Raw genomic sequence first — 10645 nt, forward strand, 5'->3', positions numbered from 1 at the left:
GCTATTTGGCAACTTAGATTCCAGGGGACTTGCTATTCTCAGAGTCAGGGAATCCCTAGCAACCTGGGCATATCACAATATAGTAGTTTCAGGAAGGGCATCCAACAGGTCAGAACCACTTACTCCTGTGGTCCTCTATCTTAGTTTTCTGCACTGGCCTTTCTGGGGCCTAAGTAGGACAAGACTCCTCTCAAACAATAGCCATGCACCTAACCCTTACAACTCATCTGTGGACAGTGTAAAAGCTCTTTTGGCTTGCACCAGGAGTGCAAGAACATCACTGATGTATCAGGGGACTCCTCAACTAGGGGAGAACCAATGAGGGTAGAAAGGCCTTGAGATGAGACCTGGAGGTGGACAGACCTGGAGGAGATATGGAGTGAGCAGGACTGGACTGAGCAGGTGAATGGGTCCTGGGCCAAGAACAAAGCAGCTGCAACAAGGAGCTTAGAGCACATGAGTTCTCTGTGTTCTCCAGATGAACAGCTGTTCATGGTGCTGCTGCTTTACCAGGATGACAAGCGACAAAAGGCAAAGTTAAAGGAGGGACCTGGGAGTTTTGTGCCAGTGACTGAGGTGGGGTTGTACAAGCCTTGAGGGCCTGCAGCAGAAGTTGAGTGCTCTGCTTCAAGTTTATTGTGTCACCCTGGCCCTCAGGCCTGAGGTCTTAGCCCTGCAAACTAAGGAGTCTCTGCTTCCACCTGGCCACCAGATTGAATAATTTTCATATGAGGCCATGGTCCTCTCTTTTCAGTCTTGTGATGTTTCCATCATCTTACTTGCCTGAGCCCCAGCTTCTCAGCGTTTAACCTTCCCAAGTCCTTTATCTCTCTCATTTATTCCTGGAGAAGTGTGGAGCTCCACTTGTCATGGGTACTTGTCCCTGATGCTGCTGCTTCTGGAAGGAATTTCCAGGAGCAGTCAGACACCCTGGGACCTTTTTTTATTTTCACAGTGAAAAGCACAAGTTCCTAGCCAGGTGCTCCTTTGCCTTGTGATCTGGGCAGCCTCACAGTCATAACATCATGTTGTGACTCTGAGAGCTCTGAAGGGGCTCTAGCAGACCCAAACCTGGCAAACAGGGCTCTGGCAAGCCCTGCCCTTAGCCTATTCTTTTTTCCTCACTAGAAACTTAGATTATATTCTTTAAGCTAGCCAGCAACCAAAAGCCCCTTTTTGGCTACCCTAAGATAACCTGTCCTGTTAAAATTACACACCTCATCTCAACAAAGGTTTCCCCTTTCGACCTACATAAACTGTCATTTCCCCACAAGCTGCATCTATCTCCTTTCTAGACACAGTCCTTTGTCCTTTTGGGGCAAATACCTCCCTTCTCCATGTTCTGTCTTTGTCTCTTATTCTCTGTCCTTTGTCCCCCTGGGACAAATCCCCTTTGTACTGAGAACTTCATCTTGGGGTTTTATCCTGATACTAGTCCTTCAAGCCAAAGGGCCAAATGTCTCTCTCCTGCTTCAAGGAGACTATGGCCAGATAATGAGGACTTCTGATGGGATGTATGCTGGAAGCATGTGTGTACTGAGCTTACAATGAAGGAACCAGAGTGGTCCTTTGTTGGGAACAGAAAAACGGAAAACATTGCCCTCTCATCCATTTTGTTCTCTGTCCAGAATCATCTCCTCTTAAACTAGGGTTTCATGGTCCCTCCACCTATCTATACCTTTAAGATTCATAGTAGTTAGACCTAGGGACCTAGGCCTTGCTATGGCATGGGCAAGCCCTCTCTCACGGGTCCCTTTCCCCTTAAGCCTTCCTAGCCAGATGATGATCCCATTTGGGCTGTACCTTTAGTTCCTTAGAAAGGTTCAACTTTGATAATATGCTATGCGATTGTTGGGTTTCTTCCTTTTCCAGAAGAGGAAGTAGAGCCCAGGGAGTAGTGCTCCTGTTCAGTCACATGCCCAGTATCTTGAGCTGGCCATTAAGTATGACCTGACCAGCTCCTCTGCAACTCATCCACAAGCTAACTGGATGACCTGCTAAGCAGATGTGTAGGCTTAGCCATACCCAGAATGTGTTTCAAGTACAGTCAGCTCTCGATTTACACTGACTATCTCAAATGCTGCCCAGGAGCATAAACTACGTCTTCCTTTGTGTGTTTGAAAAATATCCTATCTCAAAGCTGTTACATGTATGCAAAGACCATAGGGAGTCAGGAGGCGCTAATCCAGCAGCCTGGAGCAGAGCTAAGTAGAAGAAGGTCATCTTTTGAAATGGCACAGAAGTGCTGCTTCCTCACTAAGACAGCAGGGCTTAACTTAGGTGGCTCCAACTGGGCTGCAAATTTTAATTCAGTCTCTGCAGCTGCTAATGTGCTTTTTGCACAGAGAATAGATACTACTTGACAAGCAACTAAATAAATAACGTGTAACATGAAAGTAAACACAAGCTTAAAGGAAAGGAAAATAGCAAAAGAATGAAATTAAAAATATGGGGAATGGAACAGTAGATTCCACGTTCCATGAAATTGACATCAAAACACTTTAAAATTTGTGATTCATGGTGAAGATACAGTTTAGAATCTTCTGGGCTTCTGTCATCATGTCCCTGAGATGAGTATCAGAGGTTCTCCAAAAAGGACTGGAGAGCTGCAGGAAGTGCCTGATGAAAGACTAGCTAACCCCTCTCTCACAGGGTGGCATACTGGGCCCCAGAAGGACAATGGGTCAGGTTGCCAGGAAGCTAAACTCTGGCATGGGTTGGGATGTGTACCCTTCAAATAATGTTACAATTTCAACCTCTAGTTCCCTCAGCTGTGGCTTTATTTTGAAATAGAATCATTGCAGGCACAACTAGTTAAGGTCATAATGGAGTAGGGTAGGCCCCCAGTCTATTATGATTAGTGATATAATAGGAGGAGGAAGACAAGAGAGAGAAATGAAAAGCCAACAATACAAAAAAGGCAGACAAAAGAACAAGTGACTTGAGACAGTGCAGCCTTTTATGGGGTGGAGGATCTGTAGAAGGGTCTCTTTAAGAATCAGATGTCATCTGTGCCCCGATCCAGTGCCTTGAGCTGGTCCACCCCACATATACTCCATCTATAAGTTGCTGGTACATATAGAGAAACTGGTCCTGTAGAAGCAGCTACTGCTGAGTAGGGCCAATCCTACGCCTAATAGCCAGCCCACAGCATGGACTCATGGCTGCTCCAGCTTACATTGCTTGCCTTGCTAGGGAAGAGAGAGTGCAGGCTAGTAGCCCTGCCTATAGACTACAAATAGAAAGGTCAAGCCTGGTGAGCACTGGGGTAGCAGATATCAAGGCCAGGATGGTGTGCAGCAGCCAAGAACTTGCACGGGACCCGCTCCATTGGCCTGCCTAACTGCAACATCACCTGAACTCTGAGCAACAGCAAGGTATCCAAGATGAGTCTCAATAATGGCTCAGTGTTTATGGGGCTTCAAAACCAAAATCCTGGAACCAGACCAATGACTCATTGCAGTGAATACCTGCAGGTGAAGTTGTTTGGGCAAAAATATATACTGTGTGACACACTGAAGTTTCCAGTGGCACTGCATCAAACAAATATATGATGGAGAGGTGGGAAAGATGGAGGAACTGAGTGCTGAGTATACAGTGGATAGAGGTGGAACTAGAGACATTGTGGTAATAGGTCGGAGAAAAGTCCTGCAGCACTAAGTATCATTACTGAATAGGGCTGATTCTACACTCACCGGCTGGCCTCCAGCATGGAAATGTGATGACTGAAGCCCAACCTGCTTGCCCTGTGGGAAGACAAAGAGTGCAGAACAGTGATACTGTCTGCTGCCTACAAGCACAAAGGTTTAGCCTGGAGAGCCTCAGGGCAGCGGACACAGAGGGCATCGAGGTGTACAGCAGCCTGGAGTTCTCACAGAACCTATCCCCAGATGCCCTGCCTAGCTACAAGATCACCCTGATTTGGGGAAACACCGGATAGCTGAGATGAGTCTCAGTGATGAACCAGTATTTATAGTGTGTTAGAGACCAGAAACCTTGAACTGGATTAACAACATGTTGCAATGAATGTGTGCATGTAAAGCTGTTTGGAATATATATATATATGTATGTATATGTATATGTATATGTATATAGTGTGACACATTACAGTTTCTAATGATGCCATGATGAATGAGTGTGAGATGAAGTGGTAGTCACAGCCCAGACATCCATTGAAGAGAACTCTTAAAAATTATAATAAGGATGCTGAAGTGTGGCTCTGGTGGGGGTGCAAGTAGAGAAGGCTTTTAAGGGCTTGCCACCAGGAGGTTGACAATGCTCTAGTGAGTACATGGAAAACATAAATTGAAGCTGCTGAGGATTTGCTGTTGGTTTATTTGGTTGGTTTGGTTTTTTTTATTATTTCTTTTTCTCTTTGAGGTGGTCTAGTGGGGAGGGGCAGATCTGGGAGGAATGAAAAGTGAAGATATTGGGGTTCATGTATTGAAATCCCCAAATAATAAAAATGTGGAAAAATACTGATTCATATGCTGAAGTGTAGTTCTCCACAATATCTGGCTTCTGGCAGAGGTGCAGGTGGGGGAAGGACTCAGTTTTCTTTAAGGAGCTGGCCACTATGAATTTGAGCATGTTCCTGTGAGTATATGGACAATACAAATTGGACTTGTTGGGTGTTTTCTTTCCTTTTTTTTTCTTTTTTCTTTCTCCTTGTTTGTTTCTGGCAGGGGTCACAAGGGTGGTGGTGGTGGACCTGGGATGACTGGGAAAAGATTATGATTTGAGCGCATGGTATGAAATTCTCAATCAATGAAACTATTATGTTTTAATAAAACAAATTAAAAAAAAGAATCAAAGCCTATCCAGTTACAAATTGAGGTAGCTACAGGGCACGAAGAGAGAGCAGGAACTGAGGGTGAGTAAAATGTCTTCTGTGCCCCAAGTTTGGCTGTTGGTAGGAGTGACTAGTAAGCAGTCAGAGAAATCAGATAGATTGATAAACTCTCAGATGGGCAGCCTGCAGGGAGCAGGGGTAACAGGTAAATAAATAGCAACACCCTGGGATACTGTTCACTGTGGTTGGTTTCAGGAAACTTCTACCACTCAACCAAAATGGAGACACTTTCAAACCATGTGGTATGCCTAATGATAAGTTCCATACAGAAAAATTTATGGTGATTGGTAGGAGTGATGTGACTGCAGATGAAAACTACTGAAGATCACTAGTCACCAGCAGAGCTAAGAAGAGGTGTAGAGGGATTTGATTCAAGACTGCCCTGGGCTCAGGTTTCTAGCCTACAATAGATCGTGGTTCTAAGCCACACAGTTAATTGTTCTTTATTGCAATAGTTCTGTGAATCAGATTCAACCTCAGTGTCCTATAGTTGGTCAGCTCATTGTGGCTGTGAGTCTTACATCCTGGCCCAAGATGCTGCTTCTTGAGAACTACAACCCCTGATTTGCAGCCAGTTATTCTCTGACTAATATATAGCTGTGAAATGTTGTGTTAGCTAGTGTGTTTTATGTATGTAGTTCTTGCTCCCTAGATATGTGGGTTAATATTTATTGTCAGTTTGATTCGATTTAGAATGACATAGAACACATGTTCCTGGAGATGATGTGCATATAGTCTCAGGTTTAACTGAGAATACAAGATCCACTCTAAAAGTGGATGCCATCATTCTATAGACTAGAGCCCTAGGTGGAATGAGGAGATAATTCTGGAACACCCGTGTCTTAGTTGCTTTTCTATTGCTGTGCCAAAGCACTATGACCAAGGAAACTTAGACAGTATTTAATTGGGCTTACAGTTCCAGAGCGTTAGAGTCCATGATGGTGGAGCCAAGGCTTGGTGCCAGGAACAGCTGGGAGCTCACATCTCAAAGGACAATCAGGAAACAGACGACTACACTGAGAATGACATGAATCTTGAAACCACAGGCCTGCCCTCAATGGCATCCTCCATCAAAGCCACACTCCCTAACTCTTCCCAAATAGTTTCCCCACTGAGGGACCAAGGACTCAAACATATGAATCTGTGGGGAGACTATTTTCATCCAAACTACCACAACCAGTATTCATCTGTCTCAGCACTGTGGGTGCAATGTGACCAGCCACCTCTCTCCTGCTGCCATGCCTTTGCACCCCCATTCAGTGTGCCCTTTCAAACTATGAGGTAAAATGAGCTCTTACATTGCCTATCATCAAATGGTGGTCACAGCTACAAAAAAAAAAAAAAGTAGCTATACACTGGACTATATGGATCATCTCAAAATTCAGTTTGGCATATCCTACAATAAAGCATGGCTTGAGCTTTCTAATCAGATATGCCTTCACCCAGCCCCTCCATCCCATGTATCCCCACCCTGTCTGTCACCACCTTGCTTCTTTTGCTCTTCCCCTACAATCCTCAGAGATCTACTGCACTTTCCATTTTGAACAATACCTCTGTGGTGTTGCCTTCTCACATCCCACATTTCTAATTATCACCTATACCACACATGCCCGATTACACTTTGCTGGTGGGGTGCTATGTCATTTTTGCATGCGTTATGCTCATTGTTTATCATTTGCTCTCTCTCCACAGCCTGTAAGCACCACAAGACCAAAGATGCCATCTGTTTTACCTAAAGTATTGTCTGGTACCTAGTAACTACTCAGCAATTTTTTATTTTTTATTTATTTATTTTTTGTTTTTTCAAGACAGGGTTTCTCTGTGTAGTCCTGGCTGTCCTGGAACTCACTTTGTAGACCAGGCTGGCCTCAAACTCAGAAATCCGCCTGCCTCTGCCTCCCAAGTGCTGGGATTAAAGGCATGCGCCATCACTGCCTGGCTAGCAAATATTTCTTGACAAATGATTTTGTGGTGTATTCAGATCTAGGTATGAAAGGGACTGATCTATGCCCTTATATAGCTCAAAACATCATAAGGCCCTACCATGAGCATGCACCTTAGCTCAGGTGCTAGAAGCAACAATGGCTGATGACACAGCAGAGAGAAAGGAGTGGATAGGGTTTCCTGAAGTGAGTAGTTAGAGGCCCTTCAAAGGAGGTGTGACCTGAACTGAGTGGACAGATTATGGTAGGAGACCTGGCCAAAGCCTAATGTGCAGAAGCACACAGTAAAACATCTCGGGTGATTTGATTTTTCCTTGCTGCTGCTATAAGGGAATTAAGAAGGACAAGTGCAAAAACGGGGCGGGATAGAAGCTGGCACAGCAGCAAGGCCTGAGCTCCTGAGCTGTATGCCTTGGATAGCAGTGTACTTCCTGGAGATTCCAAGTAGAAGGGCTGAACAGCCAGGGGCAATTAGAGTAAAAAGTTGATGATGGAACACTAGCATTCAGCTCTTTGCAAATGCCATATGCACCTAATGCCATGTTTTCCTTGACATGATGTGCCCTCAAACTGAATCAAAGCAAATCTCTCCCTGTTTAAGTTGCTTCTTATGTGTGTCCATTTTGAGACTCTGGACCCACACAGAGTCACTTAGTTTGAGGTCATCATTGGACACAGAAGGCAGAGTCCCACTTCCTTCAAACCCTATCAGCCCAGCCATACCAGTTAGAACCCTTGGTAAAAATGTGTCATAAGCAGCTCAAGCCAATTTAGTCCATGAGGGAGATTCAGTGTCCTGTAACTGACTGAATGGTGAGAGTGGAGAGGCCTGGGAGGAAGATGGAACCAGGGTCTCTACTCTTCCTCTGTCCTTCAGCTGATTCCCTCTCTCCCAAGAGTGCTATTAGTCAATGGGCATGGTCAGAGGTAGAAGGGACAGGGATGTTCCAGACTGTGGCTGCTTCCAGTCTTATATCTTCTCAGAGACGTAGCAGAGAACAAGAAGGGTTCCTCAGCTTCAATGTATTTGTGTGGTGAGGGGAATCTTTGCTGGGCTGGGTTTTAGTAGAGCCCTGTAGCAACACCAGCCACAGGCTACAGCACTATTATCTGCATGGAAAGAGAAAGGGAGTAACCCTCGGAATAGGTAGGGAATGGGCAGGTAGGAAGACACCTTTCACTCTTAAGAGACCTCCAGTACCTTTCCTGCTGCTCTTTCCCCTTGAAGTGAGAGCTAATGTGACAAATTGGTGGTGAGGTGGGCACCCAGCATAAAATGAAAATGCTTATCAGAGGAACAATTCTAAAAGTAAAATAAATTAGACTTCGCACCAACATCGTAATTTTAGAAATTAATTACGAATAAAAAGAAGATGCATCTCGAAGGGAGAAGTCTAATTTTGACAGACAGTAATTAATTCCTCTGTTCCGGGATTCATTAACATGCCTAAAGCACAAATTGCTCTTTTGCTGGCCCTGCAATCCCCTAGGGACCCATCCAATATATTGGTGTGTCTGAGGGCCCACGACCAGGAAGATATTTCTGAGGACCTGGGAGCAGTACTTACTGTTGTCTGTGCAACTTTGAATTTTGCTCCCTTTGCAGTGTGTGGCAGTGGGCTTCCTGCCCCTATACCTTACCTTGGTCAGGCCCTGGGCCCTTGGGTTGAAGCACCCAGCACTCTGCTTGTCCCTGGCTGGATACTGAGATGTTCACCATTGCCTTCACTGGCTTACAGTCAGATGAGAAAGGCAGCCCTGCTTTTAATGCACTCACTGCAGACTGCTGTGGCTGAGACCAGGCACTGCCTAGGGTGCAGAGAGGAGCTGAGTGTGGAGGGAAGTCTGAGGACCACCAGGCATTGTTTAAGGAAGAAGCTGAGCAGCCAAGTGAAAAAGGAGAGGCCAGAGACAGGAGCCTGGACTTTATTGTGAGGCCAGAGGACTCAACAAAGGGTCAAAGGCAGAGTGTGACTGGTATCTTAACAATGGGACTTGGACTACAGCATCCTGGAATCCCACACTGGAGTTCATTCTGCATGTAGTCCCCTCCCTCCTGCCCACAAACAATGTTTATTTTTATTTGTTTTACTAAACATGGTTTAATATAAAAACATGAATATTATCCATATTGATCTGGTACCATTGATGTTTCTGATACATATATACTGTATCCCATTTAAATCAGATTAAATATGTCTGTCTCCTCAGACATCTATCTAGTCATCATGGGTAATTCTTCCAAGCCCTTTCTTTTCTCTTTATGAAATGTGCAGTATATAATTGTCTTCTACAACTCCATACTCACAGTCACAGAAGGGTTTACTCCTATCTATAACTGAGTTCCAGTGATTCCTGGTCCCTCCATGTCTCCAGCCTGGATACATTTTTTCTTTTTAAATAAAAATCTTCATTGGGAACCAATCCTAAATGTACAGAAAGTTTCAGACAGAGGATGACAGGCTTTGGCTTGATTCATCTGACAACAGCATCCACTGGAATTCTTTCATATAACTGGTTCAGACAGCTTTCCTCTGCATGTTATTTTATATCAGTAGCAGTTACCCACCACGACAGACATTAAACACGAGCAACCAGATACACTGAGCCTTGGAGACAGTCAATGTTGCATCGAACCATTGACTGTCTCCAGGGCTCAGTGTATCTGGTTGCTCCTGCTTGATGTGTGCCATGAGGTCAAGTGTGAGCAATGAAGAGAGGTGGGGTGAGCAGAGGTGGAAGAGAGAGAGAGAGAGAGAGAGAGAGAGAGAGAGAGAGAGAGAGAGAGAGAGATCCTGAATCCTGATTTCAGAGATGCTCTGTGTCTGCCACCATACTTACACAAGGAGGCAAACATCAGATGGGATACTCGGTGGTCACCTCAGAGGTAGCTGTCACAATCAGGAAATTCACACTGACCCCATCATATGACCCTCATACCCACCCACATTTCCACAAATGTCACAATAATGTCCTTCCTAGAAAAAGGATCCAGGATCAGTATCACGAGTGTTATCTTTTTTGTATGTGTATATACATGTGTGTGTGTGTTCACATTTGTGTGTGCCAAGACTTTTCTGTGGCAGTCAGAAGACAAGTTTTGCTGTCACCTTCCCCTTGTTTGAGACAGGGTCTCCTTCATGTGATGTATGCCTGGCTAACTGGACTGAGAGTTTCTGGAGACTCTCCTGTCTTTGCCTTCCATCTCATCATCTTAAGAATGCTAAACTCACAGTTGCATATGACTGCTTTTACCATCACCATATCTGAGGATACAAACCCCAGTCCTCATACTTGCATGGCAGGAACTTTCCATACAGAGCCATCTCCCCAGCCCTCACTTTCTTGTCTTTTGAGTATCTTCCCAGCCTAGACTTGTTCATCAGTCTTTTCTCAGCATTCAGAACTTGGCCCCATTTACAGGTGCTTTCCAGCTACCCATCTGCTTGGGGTATCTGCTTAGTGATTAGATCTGGGCTATGCCACTTCTACATCTTAGTAACCTTTCAGGCTGCGTGGGTTTACCTACATTATACCTACATAATAAATAATGTTCCCTGATCATGTGCCATCTGTGTGGCCCTATCACTGTGGAGCCATGTCTTAGCCTTAGTCATTGCATGTAATTATTTGGTGACAGTGGTGCTGCTTTGGAATGTTGTAAATATCCCGTTCTTCTTTAGACCCTCAGGCACTTCCATTGTTTATCGACCTGACCATATCTGTGTATTTTCTGATTCACACAGCAATGATGACCTAGTGCCATCATCATGCCTATTGATGCTATCCCTGTTCAGGGAAAGCCAGCAGGAGTCTCTGAGAGCTGGCTCTCTGGCTTCCTGCCTAGGAC

Source organism: Grammomys surdaster, unplaced genomic scaffold (assembly GCF_004785775.1).
Source record: "Grammomys surdaster isolate TR1022 unplaced genomic scaffold, NIH_TR_1.0 126029, whole genome shotgun sequence".
Taxonomy (NCBI): domain Eukaryota; kingdom Metazoa; phylum Chordata; class Mammalia; order Rodentia; family Muridae; genus Grammomys; species Grammomys surdaster.